The 21277-nt window shown below is 49.9% G+C and overlaps 1 long non-coding RNA gene across 1 annotated transcript in view; it reads right to left on the bottom strand.

Moving 5' to 3' along the window:
- The window catches only part of LOC131834768 (uncharacterized), a 58688-nt gene extending 46797 nt beyond the window's left edge, over window positions 1-11891 (bottom strand). Inside the window, exon 1 of the long non-coding RNA XR_009354938.1 lies at window positions 11606-11891. This is a non-coding gene — a long non-coding RNA (uncharacterized LOC131834768). The remainder of the gene's footprint in view (window positions 1-11605) is intronic.
- Between the last annotated feature and the right edge of the window lie 9386 nt (window positions 11892-21277).

The following is a 21277-nucleotide window of genomic DNA, read 5'->3' as shown; positions in this document are numbered from 1 at the left end:
CTGTATATGGTTGCCTTTAACAAATCCCCTTAAACAGGATAGTCTCAGAAGGACTGCTGTTGAAAATGTAACTTAAAATCCCTTTTGAGAGAGGTGTTTTCAGTGACCTACAGTAGACAAAGCTGCCAGTCCGCCTTTAGTAGGCACGTGTGTCCGTGCAGTTAGTGGGGATGTTTCAGATCAGGAAGAAGTGCTTGGCATTGTCCACCCCCGCCCCGGTGTCCGACCGAGGTTACTCCGCAGAGGGAAAGAGAGTATATAGTGTGGGCAACTTCTCCAGGATTTGATCCTTCAGAAACAACTGGCTACAAATGACTGGTCACTCCAGGACCTGAAGTATACAGCTGTGGTGCATTGAATTAGACGCACCATTCTGAGAGCAAAACCACAAACCCTCACTGAGACACCCCCACCCCCACCACCCCAAGACACCAGCAGGTCAGTCAGGAGCTAAGCAGTTTCATCACCCTAATTAATTTAGGGATGGAGGTAGATGACTCACCCCAAACGGCAATATTCTGAGCAAATTCGTCCACCGGTTTGTTTACAGGCTTGTAAGCAGTCGGTTGGGAAGACGCGTAAAAGAGCAGTAAATGGCGACCCACATGGCTTGTGCACTGGATTAATAGAGCAATTAAAGCTGGTTACAGTGAAGTATTACACAGAACCTAACCATGATACAATAGCCACGGATCTGCTTTCAGACGCTGTGGTTTAGCCAAGGACATTGAAATACCCAAAGGTTACAGGCGCCGTGGTGAACTATCAGTGGCCGTGCTGAGACCACAGGGTTTAAGAAACCCTCTTGCAAGGGGGAAGGACAAATTAATTTTTTCCCACCCAGAAGACGAGTTTCCTGAGATGGAGCGTGCGAAGGTCTCTGCTGCTACGAGTCTTAAGGGAGCTAATAATTTGTTCTTATCACGAGAAAGAAACTTGTGAATTAGAAAATGCTTCACCTGAGATGCAAAATGCAAAGGATGATGGAAGTGTAACCGAGACAGGAGACGAGGCATTCACTCTCTTACAAAGGTGCACTGAGGCCGTGAGAGGGGAGGGCAGGTTTGCAGCCGTTCCTGAACCCCGATCTTTGGAGCCAGATGACAGCAGATCTTAACAAACCCCATCCTACAGATTCTACCCAAAACATGGTGGAATGTGGTCCCCAAGTTTTTTCCATGACTCATTGGCTCCAGCTTTAGGGGTGGGGAGGCCGTGAGTCCAGAGAGAATGGCCTGGGAAGTCCCCCAGTCAGCCTAGTAGTTTGTCAGGATTTCCTTGTGGGTCTTCCTCTCTCCTTAACATGATCGTGACCGCGTCTGGTGTGTCATCCGTGGTATGCAACATGAGGCACTTTTTTCTCCCAACATTGTCTCCATGAAAACCCTTCTTCATCCCCTATTACAGGGTTTTGGAAATTCTCACTCTAGCTGCTCATTAGCTTTCCAGAGGTCTTTCAAAAAACACCCATACCAGTGGTCCTCCTTGGTCTTCTACAAGTTAGGAAAAGTAAGGGGAGAAAGGGCAGGCATCCTTCTCAGAAGCAACTGGTGTTGTCCTCTGTATTAGTTTTCACTGGATTTCGGGGTACCATTGATGAGCCATTGATATCCTCTGGGTGGAAGGCGTCCCAGTGGTGGGGCTGCAGAAAGCAGTGTATGGAAAGTCCTGCAGCTGATCTCCCCTTGATAGAAAACTAGATTGGGCTCCAGCCTGACCTCTCCCGAGCCTCCCTAATTCCCTCTTGTTATACCTCTAGAGCACAGTCTTTGGCCCTGAGGCCTACACACTTAGGTGGCAAAATGGCCCTTTGGCTCCAGTCTGCAGTATGTAACTGAGCAGTAGGAAGTTCCACCGTCTTGTACATGCACAAAATGTTGAGTGTGCACGCAGATGGCCCCATGGCTGTCCTTCCTTTCTACTTGCCAGCTTGCTTCATATGTCTTTCTCCTCTCTCCAAATAGCACTAGGGCATGCACCGGCATAGCCTCTGGGTAAGCAGGTTGGGACCCCGAAGCTCTGCTGCTGGGCACCCAATCTCGATAACTCGTGTGGTCAATGCCATTTTCAGTTGGTAGTAGTAGGGTAGAGCATCCACAATGTTCTGACTTCAAAGCCCGAGATCTTTCCTGGAGGCATTACTGGAGATCAAAGGAACAGGAGACACAAGAGTGAGACGTTGGGGAACGTGTAAGGGAGCAACCCCATATCAGAAGTGTCGGTGCCCAAAAGTAAACACGCCATTAAGATGGCGGCTGCATGCGAGCCAGTAGGTGGAACCGAGGATTAAGGAAGTAGTCCAAAATGCCTCTTGTATCTATGTGGCTGCAAGTGATTGGTTGTACAACTTTGGTATATATACACATGCGCGGGCTGTGAGAGGGGAGATCCCAACAGCTACCCAGAAATAAAGCTTGCTTCGCTGAGGTTTCCTGGTCGTTCTTGCTGGCAAGAGCGACAAGTGGTGCCGGCACCCGGGAACCCTCCGAAACCGAGGAGTTCTCAGTGAACGCAATGATCCAGTAAGTGCGCACAAAATTTCAGATAAGAAAGTTCCTAAGTATAGGACGAGAAGTAAAAAGGTTCCTGGGCATAGGACGAGAAATAATGGGATCAAAGTTTACTAAGATGGAGGGATTGCTGACGGAAGTGCTTAAGGCTAACGGCACTCCGCTAAAAACGAAAGCAGCTCGGCAGTTCTTGAAAAAGGTTGAGAACTTCTTAATATTCCTCAATGGGAACATTTGGGGGAAGAACCATAAAACAGTTAAAAATGTTATCGAGGAAGGTGTTGAGGTGATGGAGCAGGTCAGAGAAGCCTCTAAGGCAGGATCTAGCAGAGGGGGAGAAAGTTCAGAGGAGAGCTCCTCTGAAGATGAGCTTGGGGAAGCTATGACGCACTTAAAATTAAAAGAGGAAGTCCCTAACAAACCTTTAAAGGGAAGGACATACAAAGTAGCGGGGGGGGGGGGGGGGGAATATGACTCCCTAGCGCCCTCTGTCAGAAGGTCAAGAATTCCTACCCCTGAATGTAGGCCTATAGCGCCACCTGCAGAATGGCCGCCACCATATAACACTTCATGCTCCCGAGGGGCATGCGGTTGTCCAGAATGTAGAAATGCAGGATGGAGGGGCATTACGGACTTTACTAAACCCTCCCCTCTTGCATACCCAATGTTAGAAGATCAAAATCAACAGAGGTTTCATCAACCACTAGACTTCAAACTTATTAACCTTACCCCAGACGAATGGACTAACATGGCAAAAGCAACTCTGTCTGGTGGACAATACTTGATATGGAAAACTGCTTGGCAAGAGTGTATCTCAGAAACTGCCCGGCGTAACGCCGCGTCAGGGAATCCCCACTGGAATATTGACATGCTCATGGGAGGAGGTCAATTTGTGGGACAAAACAATCAGATTGGGTACCCCCCAGGGGTGTATGTACAGATAGCAGCTGCAGCCACTTAGGGCTTGGAAGACCATACAGGGTTCTGGCGATTTGCAGGGACAACTTTCCAAGGTGTTGCAGGGGCCTTATGAACCCTATGCTGACTTTGTAGATTGTCTGCTCCAAGTAGCAAGGCGCATATTTGGGGATGTGGACCAAGCAATGCCTCTTGTTAAACAATTAGCCTATGTACAAGCAAATAAATGGTGTAGAGAGGCTATCCACCCTTGGAAGTCTAAGGACCTGATTACGTATATCAAAGTGTGTCGAGACATCACTGATACAGTTGTTCAGGGCCAAGTTATGGTGGCAGCAATAGCCCAAGGGATAAGAAGTTTCAATGGAGGAACCAGGAGTTTTTCCAAGGCTTGTTTCCTTTGTGGAAGGGACGGTCATCTTAAGAGGGATTGTCCAGAGGGTAAAGGATCTCCTAGACGAGTCAAGCCCGCACCTGGGTTGTGCCCTCATTGCCGTAAAGGGAATCATTGGGCTAATGAATGTAGGTCCCAGAAAGATATTCAAGGAAATGCCCTGCCACCGAATAACTGGATTTGATCCAATGACTCAAAAAACGGGAAGCAGGGCCCCATGCCCCCGGGGCCCAACACAAATTTATGGGGCACTAACGCAAATGCCCAGGACATGGTATCCTCCCTCGGAGAAAGGCACGCAACCTCTGGATCAGCAGGGCTCGATATCAGAGCAGCCATCCTAACACCGGAGATAGATCACATCAGAGCCCATATGAGCCTACCGGGACCATTATCCGAGGGCAATGCTCTAGCAGACCACAATAGTCGTTTCCAACTTATTTGCCCTACCTTAGAACAGGCGAAGCTGTTCCATAGCAAATGGCACGTGAATTCTAATACCTTAAGATATATAGATTCCATATCACCAAAGAACAGGCAAGAGATATAGTAAGGACCTGTGGGAATTGTGCCACATTACTCCCTCAGCCTTCCTTGGGGGTAAATCCCAAAGGCCTTCAAGCTAATCACCTGTGGCAAATGGATGTCACACATGTACCTGAATTCGGGCAACAAAAGTACGTACATATATCAGTGGACACTTATTCGGGTATCATAATGGCTACTCCCCTCATGGGGGAGAATTCAGAACAAGTCATCACACACTGCCTACGATGCTTCGCAGATTGGGGTATCCCAAAACAAATAAAGACAGATAATGGACCTGCATATATATCAAAATCTATCCATCAATTCCTGAGTCAATTTGGTATAGTCCATACTACAGGTAGACCCGCCAATCCACAAGGTCAAGGAATAATTGAACGCGCCAATGGCACCTTCAAACGATGCTTACAAAAAATAAGAAAAGGGGGAATAGGGGATGACTACAAGTCACCCCGTGATCTTACATCTCTCACCCTTTACATTTTAAATTTTTTGTCCTTGGACCATAATGGTACATCTGCAGCGGACAGGCATGCGGCGGTTACCGAACGCACTCCAGCCCAGGCAAAGTGGAAGGATATACTCACGGGCCAATAGAGAGGCCCTGACCCGGTCCTAAGATGGCACCGAGGTTCTGTTTGTCTTTTTCCACAGGATGCCCAAGTGCCTATCTGGGTCCCGGAGCGACTGATTAGAAGAATCGATCAACATGGCCCGCCCCGTCCTGATGTTCGGCCTGATAGCGATCCTGGCGACACCAGCATCCCTTCAACAGATGCACCAATGGGCAATAGTGAAAGCCTGGCCGTTCCCCATGCCACTGACGAATGAGTCCGCCATCCTCCCTCCTGTATACCTACTTTCATTCCCATGCCCGTTTCTGTAAATCCTAACGATTCGCCTGTATTGCTCTCAAGACATAAAAGAGACTTTGGGATCACTGCAGCCATTATTGCGGCTGTAGCAGCCTCCGCAGCTGCAGCAACTGCAGCGGCTGTAGCTCTCACCATGTCTGTACAGACTGCCTCCACTCTTAATAACCTAACTACCGGAGTTGCAGGAGCCCTCGCCACATAAGAACTAATTAATGGCCACCTTCAAGCCGGCATTATGATCGTCAATCAGCAAGTAGATCTAATCCAGGAACAAGTGGACATTCTCCAGAAACTATTGACGACCGGATGCATCCAAGCACTTTCTGGACTTTGCATAACCTCTGTGGCCTATACACCTAAATGGGACATGGTCCAATCAATATTATAATTTGACAAGATTGTTAAGACAACAAATATTCACTATTAATGCAACTAAGATTGACATAGCTCCATTAGGGGATTGGGTCTCTGTTGTAAACCAATCACTCTCGTTTGCTAAAAAGAGTAGGCCAGTATGGGTGCACTATTAATTGGACTACTCCTGAGCTTGATCCTTATGTTCCGCTGTTTTGCATCATTACGTAAACAACAACATAGATAACAGTTGGCGCTAGTACAAGCTTGCATGGCACTGGAAGCTGGTACATTTCCCCAAATCTGGCTGGCAGCGCTAGATCGGTAGTCAATGACAGGTAAGATTAGCTGCATGCACATAGCAACCTAAGCCAGGAGTTCTCCAACCAGGGAGAATTATCCAATGACGGGTAAGCATGTTCATGGCAGCTGACAACCTAAGACAGGCACAATTTCCTGCCTTGCATGCCTAATATAAAAGAAAAGGGCGAGATGTCGGTGCCCAAAAGTAAACACGCCATTAAGATGGTGGCTGCATGCGAGCCAGTAGGTGGAACCGAGGATTAAGGAAGTAGTCCAAAATGCCTCTTGTATCTATGTGGCTGCAAGTGATTGGTTGTACAACTTTGGTATATATACACATGCGCGGGCTGTGAGAGGGGAGATCCCAACAGCTACCCAGAAATAAAGCTTGCTTCGCTGAGGTCTCCTGGTCGTTCTTGCTGGCGAGAGCGACACAGAAGCCAACTCCAGACGTTGCCTTGCCCTGATATGACCTGAGGGACTTGGCATTCTTCTACTGTCAGCCTTGAGCAATTCCTTTCTCTTGTGTTGACTGAAAACGTGGCCCCAAACACTACTTCTCAAGCCGAGAAGCCATTCTTAATTGAGGCAAAACACAAAAGTAGAAACAAAATTTGCCTACCTTGCTAGAGCATTCTGGATAAGGGGTAGACTTTCCTAGGTGGTAGAATGAGCATGTCCTTTGGGGAGACCCTTAATACATCTGATAATCTTTTAACTGTCACAAAGCCATTAATCAGACATAATGTCACAGAGACGGATTCATCCAAGTTTGTTTCAACTGAGAAGAGAATTTGAGGAAGTCGATTAAGAAGCTGCGTAGACACGTCTAGGAAAGGGTCGTCTAGGCAGCTTGGCCCTGGCTTCTCTACGGGTCCAGCAGACCAGAGTGGGACTTGGACCACACTTTCAGGGACACAGCGGTGCTTTGAACTCCGTGCCCAGAAAGCCTGACGATCTTGGGGAAGCGGGCCGTTCATCACTGTGGAGATGGCATAGGTCCAGGGGATCCAAAATTAAAATCCAGGAAATAGGAGAGGGTAAGAGTTTCCTTTTGACCAGGTGGTGAGCTCTCCCACCACCACGGAGCGCGCCCTTTGGCCTGACGTGTTAATCATTGCCACGCCGTGCTCGGCCAGGGTCACGTTCTCTCTAACAGCACAGCCATCCCCTGACGTGGCTGGCACTGCTGGTCATTTTCACAGGTCACTAATGCTGGGACTTTGGTTTCCCACCCACTGTCCTCTGACCTCTGCATCCTGTCCCCTGCTCTCCATTGGCCTCTAATGACCTTTGCCTGAAGAACTTTGCCAAGTCGAGCCTTTGTTGGGGAAGCTCCCACCTTCATTCAATCTCAGCAGACAGGCTCAGCTCTCTCTCACTTAGAAATAATTAATCATGGGGATATTTGCAAAGGCCTGAGGTGCCAAACTTACTAATTTTATCTGCTGATGAGTTTCCTGGTTTCCTGCTGCTTCATAAACCAGCTTTAGCTTGGGCAGGGGGGTGGTGAGACCGACTTCTCCGACCACCAGCCTTCGCATTAGAAGGCGGTGTCAGCTCAGTTTCCAGCACAGACCGCAAGTGCCCCTCTTAGCAGAAGCTGCTGCTGCTTCAGACAATTTGTCTCTCTTATGGAACTTGAAAGAGTCTATAAACAGCCACCAAATACTCTGAATTTTTTCTTCCATCTCTAACCAGAGTCAGATCAGAATGCTCTTTGATCCAACCCCTAATTGTCTCCTGGGACGCATACATTTTGTGTCTTTGTAACAGGCGCCTTTGACTTCCCAAACCAGAGCGATGCGGTCCTCATGGCTCTCTGTTCTGTCCGCCTCACTCAGCCTGTAATTCCTGGTCTGTTCTTACAGCACTCTGGGAAAAAAAGGTGTACTCTCTATCTCAGCTCTAAGTTTTGAAAAACAGTATCTAATTAAAAGTAATTTAAATGATGAGTCGTATTACCTCAGTACGTCGGGAGGCAGATATTTCAAAAGGTTACTGTAATCACCCATCATGTTATCAAGAATCTGAATTTCTTCCCTCTTCTTTCTCTGTCACTCTCTACATATTGGGGGCTCTGGTCCGGCTGAAGGTGGCTTCAGGAGCTCCAGCTACGACCTTGAAAATCTTCAGGTAGAGGCGGAGGACCATTTCTTTCCCCAATGTGTGAAAGTTTCCCAAAGGACTTATCATTTCATCCTATTGATGAGACAAATGTTTCCTGTACCCATGGGGTGAACGGAATCAGAGTTACAGATTTGATTAAACCAACATTCTTGTCCTTGAACTAAGAAAGCACCCATAATACCAAAGCATCTTTAAGTTTAAATGCTGGAGGAGCCCTTAGGAGGCAGGAAACCACCATCTGTAATACCTTAAGCTCCTTAAGTGAGATCCCCGGACCAAGTGTTCCGATGGAGATAAGCACCCCTGGGCCCCCCCGCTTGACGTAAATTAATAGACTCTCTGGCATAAGGTCCAGAAACTTGCATCTGAACAAGCTCCCAGGTGACCCTTAGAACCAGAAAGACCGGAGAACCACTGCAGAAACCTCTAGGGCTTCGTCTGATTGGAACGCCTCTCCCCACATTGTCCGCAGAGAGCCCTGCTCTCCGCAGATGCTTAATGGTGTTTAATACTGCTCTGAAGCGGAAGCTTTTTTTCTTTGTTTTCTTTTCTATTGTTCTATTTCCCAAAAAAGTCATGTAATTCCTTTACTACTTCTCTAGGATTGAGCACTTCTTTTGGTGGACTGAGGGAACTTATATACTCTGTTTTAAAGGGCTTCTGTTACTCGATCTTCTACTAATTTCATTCTAAGAAAAGGACTAAGAGGAAATGTGATTTAAAAAAAAAAAATAGAAGGACAAATAGAAGTGAAAACCAGTTCTTTATTTTTATGAGGAAATCCTTTTCTCTGGGATCCCTTGGATGGAAATTGAATCTAAGTAGATTGGTAGACTTTAGACTGGGGATGAAAAGGAGGTACTAACTTCATGAGACTTGGTAATTTTTGTGATGTTAGTTATTCGATGGCTGCTAGAACATTATTCTCTAAAGAGGGCTGGCTGACTGGCCACCTGGAGCTGTCCAAGCCCCTCCTCCACGGTGGGCCACCATCCATTGTGGGACCCCATGACAGAGCAGATAGAATGCCTATACGTGCTGAGAACTGTTCAGGGGCTCAAGGTCTATTCACTCAATCCTTTAACAGGTTGGGGCATGTGTCCTCATTTCTATCCAGCCCCATTTTCCAGGTGAGGGAACGGAGGTCAGAGGAATGGATGACTTCCTCTTCCATCAGGAGGGGCATTTGACCTCCACATCTGGGTACAGAGACTGTCCCTGCGACCACCACGCCGTGAACGCCTCTCGACCAACGTCACAAACCATGGTCCCCTGCACCACCAAGGGCTTGTGCGGAGTTCTTAAAACATTGTAATTAGTTTGAAACATGGAAAATTCAATAGAACGCATCTTGAAACTTTGAGTTCTGGCCTTAAGTGAAAACTCAAAAGATGAGTGCTGTGAACGCGAGTCCAGCAACACTCCGTGGGGACCAGTAAGCGGATCCAGGTAGAAGCTGCCCCTTCTGTTAGTTTCTCCCACCCCTCCCACTTCCCGACTGGAGAGTGTGGAATGACAGGTGACTTATTTAATGACGGTAGAGGAAAGATCCCACATCCCTGAGAGGTGGGGTAGTCTAGTGGGTCGCACACATGGACTCTGAAGCCAGACCCTGTGGATTTAAACTCCAGATCCAACATCAATTACAATCATGACCATGAGAAGCTCCTTAAACTCTCAATGCCTCCATTTTCTCACCGTCTGGGGTAACTGACGAAGCTTCCTGTGGGAGACAATCCGTGTCCAAACAAGGTCCACGACCTGACAGAGGCAGGCTTTCTCATGACCCAGCATGACCCCTTCCTCATCTCCAAGAGCAGGGAGCAGGAGACTCTCCGGCAACCTAGAGTGACCTCTACCAAAGCAGCATTGTTTCATCCTGTGGTTACATCTGGGGACCTGAGACTTGCAGTGCCCTGTGACACCGCGAGACCGCGGAAGGGGTCGTGGTCCCGCCAGCAGTGGCAGTGGGGATGCATATGCAGGTCCACAAGGCCAAAGCCAGGCTTCCTTCCCCCTGCTCCCCCACCTTCAGGCCTACCACATCCCGATAAAGTGCTGTGTTCGAAACCATGTTTGGGTACCTGCTGTAGGAACAAAACCTCTGTGTGCTTGTGAGTGGAAAAGCCTGGAGTACGCTGGTCTATTTGACTCGTGCGTCCACTTTTAGGAGGGTGACTGCGGGCAAATTGGTTTGCCTCACTTTACCCCATTCTCAAATGTAATGGCCTGACTTCCACTTGACCCACAGGCTCGAGGGCTGCAGACTGCCATGTGCGGGGCTGTAGGGACTCAGGCTGGAGACGGCCCTGGCTCTCTTCTCCCCAAACCCCCACACAGTGGGTCCTAGGGCGTGGGCTGCAGCACGCGGGATGCTACCAGGCCCGCGTGGCACATTTTTCCTTGTGCTTAGGTCACCAAAACCTCTTCGTTAAAACCTCCTCATTATCCACCAACATGAAACACTGAGTAGTGAAGCCCAGGAAGAAAGCATCAGGATGTCTAACGCATCCTCGTAGCAACACGGTTTTCAAGAACAGTGCTTGGAGGAATGAACGCAGTAAATAGCAGAGCCCTGCCTTGTCTTGCTGGGTAGACCCTGAACAATCCCGCACCGGCACAGGTCCCACGGGCCTCGCGTACACCTGACAGCACCTGGCACGGGCCTTGGCCCCCCGGAGTTCCTCACGGCCTTGCCGCCTGCAATGCTCTCCGTCCTTCCCTGCGCTCCCGACCGCCACGGCCCTCACGGCTCCTCTGGACTCCACCGACAGGACGGACACCAGGAGGTGCTGCTGGGCATTTCCCCCTGCTCTGAGTTCCTCATTCCCTCCATTCTGGGTTTTACTAATCACATGTGAAGGGAGAACCCACAATTATGTCCCCTCCATGAGACCCTGAGGTCCCCTGGGACTGAAGACTGTGTCTTTGGTTTCTGCTTCGAATTGTTTTTATTTCATTTCCTTCTCCGTGTTATGACGTGTGCTCATCACACCGGCATCCTTTCGGGGGAAACGGAAAGATCCCTTCAAACCCTCTCGTATTGATGAAGCCCCTGTTCATTCCCAGTTGGCTTTCCGAGCGCCCCTGCACGTGCTCCCCTGACTTCCCAGCTCCTGGCACAGTACAGACAGCAGGCTACGGAGACCCCCGACACGCGGACCTTCACGTGGGCCAGGTGTTTGTTTTCATCATCTCCCTGGTGATGAGTTAGGAGCTGCATATCCTCATTCTCGGACCAGGGGTCAGAGCCCTGGGGTGCAGATAGTTCTGATAAGGTGCCAAGGCTAGTCGGGGTGTTGTGGGGAGAGACCTCAGCCCCCAGAGTTCTGTTTGCAAACCCTCACCCTCCTCCCGCCCGACCACCCCCTGGCCTCTCCGAGCAACCTTATCACCTGCTCCCTTAGGCGGAACATGCCATCCCCAGCATTTGCCTTATGCTTTAGATGTCAAGAATTTGTATCTCAGGGCTGCAAATCATTTCAAAATCTAAAGGACTCACCACAACAAAACAGCCAACCAAACCCAACCCAACCAAGCCGGGTCTCTGTCCTTTCCTCCCCAGCATGTCCTACCGTGGTTTTTACATGAATGCTTGCACCCGTGGACTTGTTCAACCTCCTTAAAGATCTGGGGGGAGTGCAAGTTCCTTGCCGAGAAGTGTTTTCCCAGGGAGGTGACTGCTGCTCAGAAGGGCAGGAAGCACGGCGACCGCGGCCTCGGTTTCCCCTTCGTGCTGTGACAGCAAGGCAGGGCTCGGTGTGCGTGTAGCTCCTTCCCTCCTCTGTCTGGCCAGAGACCCTGACATGTTGGATGGATCAAATCAAAACAGTTTTGCACGATCCACAAATGCCTTGCGTCCGTCTGGGACATTCTTTGAAATCGCACAGACCTGTGACCTTGGAAACTGTACACACCAGCCTCCCACAGTCTCTGGCCACAGTCTCTGCTCTTGCTTAAGGCCATTTAAGGTGACGAGGCAACTTGCTGAGAGCTGCCTGGTTTGCTGACAGGGCGTTCCGTCTTGAGTGTGTTGCTAAAATCCAGCCTGATCGAATTACAAGTAATTAGCGTGCAGCCCATCACCTGGAGTGCTGTTATGCAAATTTGCATGTGGCTCAGCTGCACGGTTTGGACAAATATTTAGCTTCGTCCTAAAGCCTGCCTTGCCAAGAGAAAACAGGCCCAGGGGATTCCTACCCTTGTACATCCCCTGGTTTTGAAACCAGAAGTGAACGAGGCCATGTGTGTCTAGGACACCAACATTTCCAGAGGAAATATCCTCTTACTGGTCCTTCAGGGAGAAGGACGTGTATAGGAATCTTGGAGGAACCTTAAGTCGGAAAAGTCAAAAGTGCTGTTCCCAAGTATGTGCAGGGTCATCCCGTTGACACGAAGACAAACGTGACTTGCATATTCTCGAAGGCCACGTTGGAAAACATGGGTCAGAGCTGGCTGGTTACAGAGAGGCCGCCACGAACCCATCTGAGGTGGGACATGGCCCAGGGGACCGTGCGGGAAGGTAGACTTCTGTTACCGCTTCCGCATAGAAGGCTTGTGTACATTAAATCCGTGAATTTTTATTTCTTGACCAAGTGAATCCAATATCCACTGGAATGTGTTTTTTTTCCCCCAAACTGTCACTCCGGAAGGGTTAAGGTACTGCAGAGAGCCTGTCCTTGATCAGAAGAGTAGGACGACATCTCCCGAGCCCGTGAACCCTGTCCATTCTCCCGAATTCATGCAGCCAGAGCAAATCCTCAATATTTGATTCCCGAACTAGTCAAAAGGCATCCAGGCCCCCCCTCTCTCAGGGTGGAAGTGATTACTGGACCTGGGTAACACTTCTGATGAGTAAGAATGTTAAAGTCAAAATGAAAAGGGGACTCGAAATTTTGAGTTGGGGCCATTTAGATTTCTGGGAGCAATTTTGGCTGAGGGCTTCCCCAAAGGCCTCCTCTTCCTGCTCACTGATTTGCAGAGTAGAGGGTCAGCTATTCATCTAACCAAGAAATATTTTCAGTATGTTCTTCTCTCATGACTCAAGCCAAAAATAGAACAAAATACTGTGGTGTCATATATGAAAAGTACAAAGTACTAATTTAAAGGAACACGTGTTTGCACCCCAACGTTTACAGCCACACTCTGTGTATGTGTGTGTGTGTGTGTACACACATACACAGTGGAATACTACTCAGCTATGAAGAATGAAATCTTGCCATTTGCAACAATGTGGATGCAGCTAGAGAGCATGATGTGAGGTGAAATAAATCAGAGAAAGACAAATACCATATGATTCCACTTATATGTGGAATTTAAGAAGCAAAGCAAATTAGCAAATTGGGGAGTGCAGAGAGAGGCCAACTCAGAAACAGACTCTGAATGACAGAGAATGCACTGCGGGTCCCCAGAGGGGTGGGGACATTGGGGGAACAGGATGGGCATGAAGGAGGGGCGTATGAGGGGGCGTATATGAGCGCTGAGTCACCGTCGTATGCACCTGAAACAGTGCTACACTGTATGTTAGCGGACAGGAGTCAAATGAAAAAGAAAGAAAGAACATGGTCTCCCGTGCCAGAGACGCTCTGGGAGCTCCCAGAGCGACCTCTGGGTATGGGTTCTCGCTGTGACTCTGCCACCCCCAGCTGGGTCATGGGGACCCCAGCCTTCACCTCTTGGAGACAAATGCCTCATCTGCAAAACCAGATGACGGCCAGGATCCCCAAGGGCGGCCGCTGCGATTTCAGCATCTGAGACTCGCGCGGGGGTTGGAGGGCTGGGCAGGTGACAAGCTTGCAGCCCCCACGGCCACTCCAGTCACCTCCCAGTGTTCCCACTCTGAGTCCACGCGCACTTCCTCACTTCCTTTCTGCTTTGCCGAGTTTTGAGATAGTTTGTGCAAAAACATGTTTGCGACCCTCTCATGTCCAACTCCCTGCAGCCCCCTTGAAGGGACACTGCTGGTTATGTGTGGCTGCGTTTCTATGCACAACACGGAGGGGAGAAAACGAAGCTGACTCAGAATAGGGTTTATCATCTGCCGAACACAGACCCCACGGAGCTTTCCGATATCACACGGTGTAGACTCTAATAAAAATTCAGAGTAATTTCTGGAAGATTTGGGACAAGGTTCTCAGGTTGGCTGTCAACTCAAGACCAGGAGTGCGGCCTCTCTGGGCTGGGACAAACCCGCTCTCTGTCTTGTGACATTGGGCGAGTGGCTTAACCTCTGGGTTCTCACCTTTGAACCAGGAATAATAAGTCCTGCCTTACGGAGCTGCAGTGAGAGTGGGGTGAGAGAAAACATGGCACTCGCCACAGCGCGGGGTACGGAGTAGAGTCTGACAGTGGTCACTGTGGTTCGTGATCTCGGCCGTCCACTGGAGCGGGGACGAGGAGTTAAAATCCTAGGAGGGGAAGGTAGTCAGGATCGTGGATGACCCGTAGAAGGTCACAGAACAGGGCTCTCCTCGTGGTGTGCACCTTCGTTCCTCCAAGTCCTCTGTCCATCATGACAGCCAGAATGTGGTCCAGGCACAGGCACAGGCATGCTAGGGAGGGGACACCTGCAACCCACGGAAGGGGCCGCCCACAGGGGACGACCTTCAGGCTTCAAGTCCAACACAAACTGCCTTTAAGATCACTTTCCAGTACTATTAGATATTTTTCCCAATTTTTGTTTCCAGTGCCTAGAAAGTCAATGTGGTTTATCAACACAGGATAGGGCTGCTCTGTGGGTCCAGCCTGTGGGAGGGCAGCATCGCGGCTCATGGGCCAGAGCGGGGGACGGTTTCTGTCCTAGTATACCCCCTTGCCCCACATACCATGAGAGTATCGTCGGGGTATAAGTGACTCCTGAAACGGAGGACTCCAACTAGGGACACAAGAGCATGACCTGTAACCACCACAAACTCGGCACGTTTTTCCAAGCAGGCCTTGCCGCTCTAAAAACGACCACACACCATCCGTGCGAGGAGTGTGCACAGCCTTCGTGGCCTCCTCTGAGCCCCTCCAGCTCCTACACATCCGTTAGGACCCCACTCAGGAGTTGAAGTTGGCTGTGAAGCGTGCATTGGCTTCCACTGCCCTCTGCTGGCGTCCAGTGGTAGGAACCAAGCGCCCGGGGGCTCCTTGTGCGTTCACAGGGGTGAGCAACCCTGTAGTCAGAGACCGTCCAGATGTTGTCGTCCCTGCACACACACCACACCATTCTCTGCATCCCCACCACAGACCCGAGGCCTCACTGAGAACACATGGCCCCACGTGGAAGAGCCTTCCCGTGCGCTAACCCCACAGGCAGAGGAAGCAGATTGTACCAACAGGCACAGTGATGCACCGAACCATCCCTCTCTTGGGTCTGTAAAGAGGACAGTTGTCTGTCCCCGCCCTCCTCCCCGACGAGACGACAGACACATCTGCGCCCGTGGTAGGGCGCGCTAGTGAAACTCATCAGGGAAGGACGTCGTGCACAGGGATTTCAGACCTGGAAATGATTTCAGGGGCCGCTGCCCCCTCTGCGGCCTCTGGAGCACAAATCTCAGGTCTGTTTTCCACCCGTGACTTCTACGAGTCACATTCCTGTGTTGCTGTCGAATTCCTTTGCAGGACGAGGGGTGGACCGCATCTTCTCCCCCCGCCCCATGTTTCGGCAGGCATGAGTTTACGACCCAGGAGGGAGCAGGCTGCCTTCCTCACAGCGCTACAGCATGGGGGGTTCCCTAAGCAGGTGAACAGCACCCCCGTCAGCGAAAGAGAGTTTTTTGTACCTTTAGAGAAGCAATACAATGTGACATGAGCTACAAGGGCTACGTTATGATTGTTAGTAATCGATGTCACCGCTGATGGATGGTCATCCTGGGAGACAGCTGAGAAACCCAGGGGATGGCGCGAAAGGCCATGAAGGTCATGGATATACAGAGGCTGGGCCCAAGGTCAGCACGCAGTGAACACTCGCTTTCCACACAATTGCTCAGGGTGTGGTCGTTCCCTGCCGCCTGTTTCCCTACATGACCACCGACATCTCGTCAACCCTGTCCTCTTCGACGTTGGGCACGGCTGAGTGTGTCTGTAGAAGCAGGTCAGGGAGCGGTCCAAAACTTAATTTTTAGTCAAATCTTTAAAATAATGCCAAATCTCATGCACCTTGCAATGGGCAGTGGGCACCTGTGGTCCTACCTTCCATGCGACCTGGATGGCCAACGGTCAAGCCGGAGACCGTGGGGTGTTGGGGAGGAAGACGGGCTCCTCCGGGAGCGGCAACCTCACACACAGACCTGGGGGCAGGATGGGGGGGGAGCGGGTTAGAGCAGGAGGGAAACTGGGAGACGTCTCAGCCAGTGTTAGGATGTGAGCGATCCGGCAGAGACCGCGTCTCCCCCGACAGCTGCTGGGCACCCCTGAACCAATGAGAACAGAGTCGCTGGGAGCTCCGGCTCTTTGCTGGCCTTCTAGCTGAGGGGAAAAGACGGTGGACGAGCAAACGCCCAGGTCTGGGCAGATTAGTGCTGCAAAAAGAGGTAGAGCCCTAAGTGGGACCAAGAATTTCAAGGGTTGGGAGGAGGGAGAAGTTGCCATTTTAAGATGATCATTAAAAATACCGGCAACCTTTAACGAGCAGGAAATCTCGCCACGTGCAGGGAGCGCGAGGGCTTCGCATGACGTCAACTCCGACGAGGACAAGTACTGTACGATGTCCCTTCTGTGCAGGATCGAGAACAGAACTCCCAGGACGAGAGGCTAGACTTGGACCCAGCAGCAGGAGGGGTGCGGCTGGGACGAAGGTGTGAGGCTGGAAGTCAACTCGGACGCTTCTCCTCAGAAGGAAAATTCTGCTTCCCTGTGGTCTCACTCAGCCAAGCTCTCAAGCTGCAGACGTGGCCGTCGGATGTCAGAGCTGCCGGCGCCCCGGGAAGCCCGGGAGAGCTGGATCTGGAGGGGCCGAGAAGGCGCGAGGCACACAGCTCGGGGACGGTCCTCCCTCCGCAACAGGCCTGTCGAAACCCAGTCACGAGTGTCCCATCCTGGGAATCTCACACGCGGCAGGAGCGAAGGGTCTGGGAGTGTTCAGTGCACTTCTCACAGGAGCTCTCAAAGACCGTATCCGTGTGTCTCTTCCCTACCCGAGAGCCTTCGTCCTCCCCCCCAAAAGACATCTTCCCCAAGGTCCCACTCAACAGTCCAACTCCATCTCCTCAGCCAAACTGTCAGGATGGAACTACGTATCACGACAAGGAAAAACGGAAAATAGGATCTGTCGTTCAAGCGTACCGCTCCCTGCTTCATGTTCCTTCGCGTGCACGCTCCATCGTTCTGCTTGCATTGCCCGTTCAGTGCTTGCCACGGCCTCGGGAGACCGTTGCACGCTTACCCAACTGTGACAGACGAGCGTCCACGCCACCAGAAGGTGCGGTCATCTCCCTAAGGTTACACGACAGGGGGGCTTAGAGTCATGGGTGCAGTTACCACCTAAGGAAGGTTAGTGCCTTGGCTAAAAAGATCCTTCTTGTTTAAAGACTGCTTTATTAATTGAGCAAATACTGCGTGCAACGTTTATTATTTTCCAGATAATATGTTGGGTTCTGAAGAATTTCTTAGTGAGTGAGAGAGAGGTTTCTGCCCCCACAGACCTCACATTTCAGGAGCAGACAACAAAGAGTAAGTAAAGATTATAGATGGTGAACAGAACTTTGAGCAACATCCACAATTGCCTGAGGTGTGTCCGTCGGGGCAGGGTAGGAGTCTAGGCTGCAGGAACAAACACATGCACTCCCGGTCCCTGGGTGAGCAGAGGAGCTCTGCTCAGGGGGCCGACCGGGGGCCAGCTGAGAGGGACTCCAGACTCCAGTCTCCTCAGCAAGAGAAGAGTGAGGCCAGTTCTCCACTGGCCATTAAATACTTCCTCTCTGAAGTCCTACATCAACACGTGTCACTTCTGTCCTTTCAAGCCAGCTGCACATGGAAGGGACAGCGCTTGGGCATGGGGAACAGAGTTGGAGAAAGGCTTGGCTTGAGGAGAAGACAGAAGAGTGTCCCTGTCCTATAGCTATAGACTCTGGCACCTTGACCTTCCTGGGAACCCCCTTCTGTGTTCTCTGATGGTGGTCTTCATCCCCAGATGGGGTCCACTCATCAGGGTTTCCATTTGGCATCTTTCTAGAAACACAGTAAGAAGCAATCATGCCTAACAAGTCCACCTGGTCTGCATTCCTTTCTTTATCACAAGAATCTCTGATGACACCCTACAAATTGTCCAACTACATCCCTCTAATGTTAGCCTCGTGGGTCATTTTTCTCCCCTAAAACCTACCCATGAGAATCTGGAAGAAGCCATCCATCACTCTGTCAACTGCTCTTACTGAAACAGTGCAGACGGTGTCTGTGGCCACGGTGACAAGACATTCCTAAAGAGACACAGTGTTGGTAAAGTCTTGCTTCATCGTGTGTAATCTTAGACTCATTACCTTGTCCTATAGGACATTTTAGAGTCACCACTCTGTTTTCACCGGCTCACTGTGTTCCCACTGCTTTCTTTGCATTCAGTAACAGGGAAATGATCACCTCGTTTCTGGCGGGGCATAATTGGTCTAGATCAGTCAATTCACTAAATGGTTTCACTACCTGGTGGATTATTGTAATTTCTTGGAAGCCTGTGATGAAATTTGTGGAGCCATTCATCTTCTTTTGGCACCTTTCCGCTCTTTGAGTCTCTAATGGTTTCCATTATTTCTTCCCTTGCGATGCACTTCTCTAATTTTTCTTTATTGCTCATGGTTACTGGTGCATTGCTGTTTTTGTAAAGAAAATTTGAAACCCGCTACACCTTATGGGGTTAGTCCTGATTTATATTCATTTTTTTCTGAAATCTTACTAAAGCAGAATTAATTTAAAATTGGGCACTCTGAAACCCTTCAAGACCCACCAACTATTTCATGTAAACAACAGGAGAAAAAAAAAGTAATTTCCATTTTCCATTAATGCAATGCCAATGGATTAATTTTGTCCTAAAAGGAACCATTGGGGCTTTCTGTATTTACGGTGTGACTCCCGTTAGCTGATGGTCCTCACACCACGATAGAGCTTCAGACTGAATTAAATACATGTTGTACCTCCTGTGCTGTTTGCCCTCCTACTAGCCATTCACCCCCATCTAAAGAACAGAAGGGAGGTACACTCTGGTTGGCAATGTGCTTGTCTAGACACGACCTTTGCGAGTCCCCTTGGGCTGCCAGATTACCCATGCATGGCGGCTTTGGCCATCAGGAAGCAAATGGCAGTCGCTGACCAGGTTTCTGGGAGAGCTCCTTCAAGAGGAGGCTGACTCCGATGGCTTACACGTCTGCCCTTGGTCTGTCTCCTCCTTCCTTTATGGACGGCAAACATGCTCATCACGAAGCAACCGCATCATGAAACCATGAAATCATTTCAGATACCAAGGCTTTTCTAAGAGCAAAGACAGAGGTCGGTTCTTGCTGTAGGTCATAGCAATGCCAACCTACTCCTTCCCACAGCTACCGTCCCGTGAGACAACAAAATAACTAATTTATTTTAGCTGCTGGTCCTCAATTTGTGTCACTCAGAATCTAAAGATCTGTTTGAGAAAAATGGCCATCTTAACAATCCCGAGTTTTCTAATCCATAAATCCACTGTAGTCAAAGAAACACTCAATGTTTGCAATCCTTTTAAGTGTGTTGGGATTTCTTTCATGGGCGAACACACAGTCTGTCTGAAAAATGTGTATTTCCCATGTATGTGCTGGGGCTCACACCCTTGAGACTGTTGTATGCTGGCCACTTGAACCATGTCGACTGAAAACGTTCAGGTTTTCTCTGTCTCTGTTTATCCTGTTGTGCTTTCACTGAGCTGTATGGATGGGTCGATCCATGTTTTTCATCACATTTCAGACATTTTCAGCTATCATTTCGTTGAATTTTTTTCGCCAAGATAAATTGTTTTCTCTTCTCTCCTTCTAGGACTGTTACTATGTGTGTGTTGGTCAGTGTGCTTAATGGTGTCCATGTTTCTGTTCCTCTTTCTCTAACCCTTTTTCTTGGTATTTTTCAGTTACATGAAATTTACTGACCCATCTTCAAGCTCATGGGTTCATTCTTCTGCCCCTTCAGATCTTCTGCAAAGACCCTCTAGCGAATTTCTGCATTTTGGTTATTTCTCTTTTCAACTCCAGAATTTCTGTTTGGACCTCTTTACAATAACCTCTGCCTGTATCAATACCCCCTACTTGAGGACTCCTTATAGTACTATTTTTGCTTAATTCTGAAGAATGACTTTTGGTTCTTTGAATGTATTTATTCTGTCTGCTTTGAAGTCTTTACTAAGTTTACCATCGGGGATACTCAGGCTGGTTTTGTTTTCTGCTTTTCTCCGGGAGGGCTCTTGTTTCGTTGCGTGTCTCATAATCTGTTGTTTAAAACTGGACCTCGGCCAGCATCCAGCGATACTGGATTCTTATCACCTACGGGATAGCTGGCGGGTGCTGGTGGTTTTCTGTTTGGTGACTTGCCTGGACTCTCTCTAGACTGTGTCTCCACAGCATGTGGCCACTGAAGTCCCTGGTCAGTTTTTCTTTTTTTAATTCCTGTTTTTTTTATTTTTAAGTCTGATGTCAAAGGGGTCACCCCCGGGTCAACCCTGCCTAGTGGTCAGCCGTGCTGGGCCACCGTTTGTGCGAAAGCCCCCTCAGCCGGTAAAGCTCCCCCTGCTCACTGGTCGGTCTGTGTTTGGGTTGGAGGATGTATTCAATACTCACGTGGACTTCAAGTCTGCTCTGGCTTTCCCGTTCCCGGGCCTGAGACCTCACATGAAACAAGGGACGGTGCAGCCTCTTACACGTCCTTCGCTTTCCAGACCCTGGCAGCCTGCGGGAGCTTACCCGAGCCGCTCTTTCTTCTGAATTCCGGACAGGCCTTCCGCCTGCTGCTCGCCCAGATCCTCAGGGTCTAGGGCGTGTGCGCCATCGATGGCCTGGAGCCCCCTCCCGACATCGGCCTCGGTTTGAGCAATGCCCCGGACGTGGGTTTCCTTCGAGTAAGGCCGGGAAGCTGCCCTCCCCGTGGGCTTCTCTTCCCGGGTGCGCGACCACACCGTGCAGCTGGGACGGGGGAAGGGGGAGGGCGCGATGGCCACGAGTCCCGGCCAGATTCAGTACTGTTTCTTGAAGAAAGTGGGTTGTACAGTTGGATCGACATCGAGAGGTCAGAGGTGGCAGTTTGTGTCCATTCTGACTGTCACT

Source organism: Mustela lutreola, chromosome 1 (assembly GCF_030435805.1).
Source record: "Mustela lutreola isolate mMusLut2 chromosome 1, mMusLut2.pri, whole genome shotgun sequence".
Classification (NCBI taxonomy): domain Eukaryota; kingdom Metazoa; phylum Chordata; class Mammalia; order Carnivora; family Mustelidae; genus Mustela; species Mustela lutreola.
Note: the sequence above shows the minus strand (reverse complement) of the source record. Positions and strands in the feature narration are given on the sequence as shown.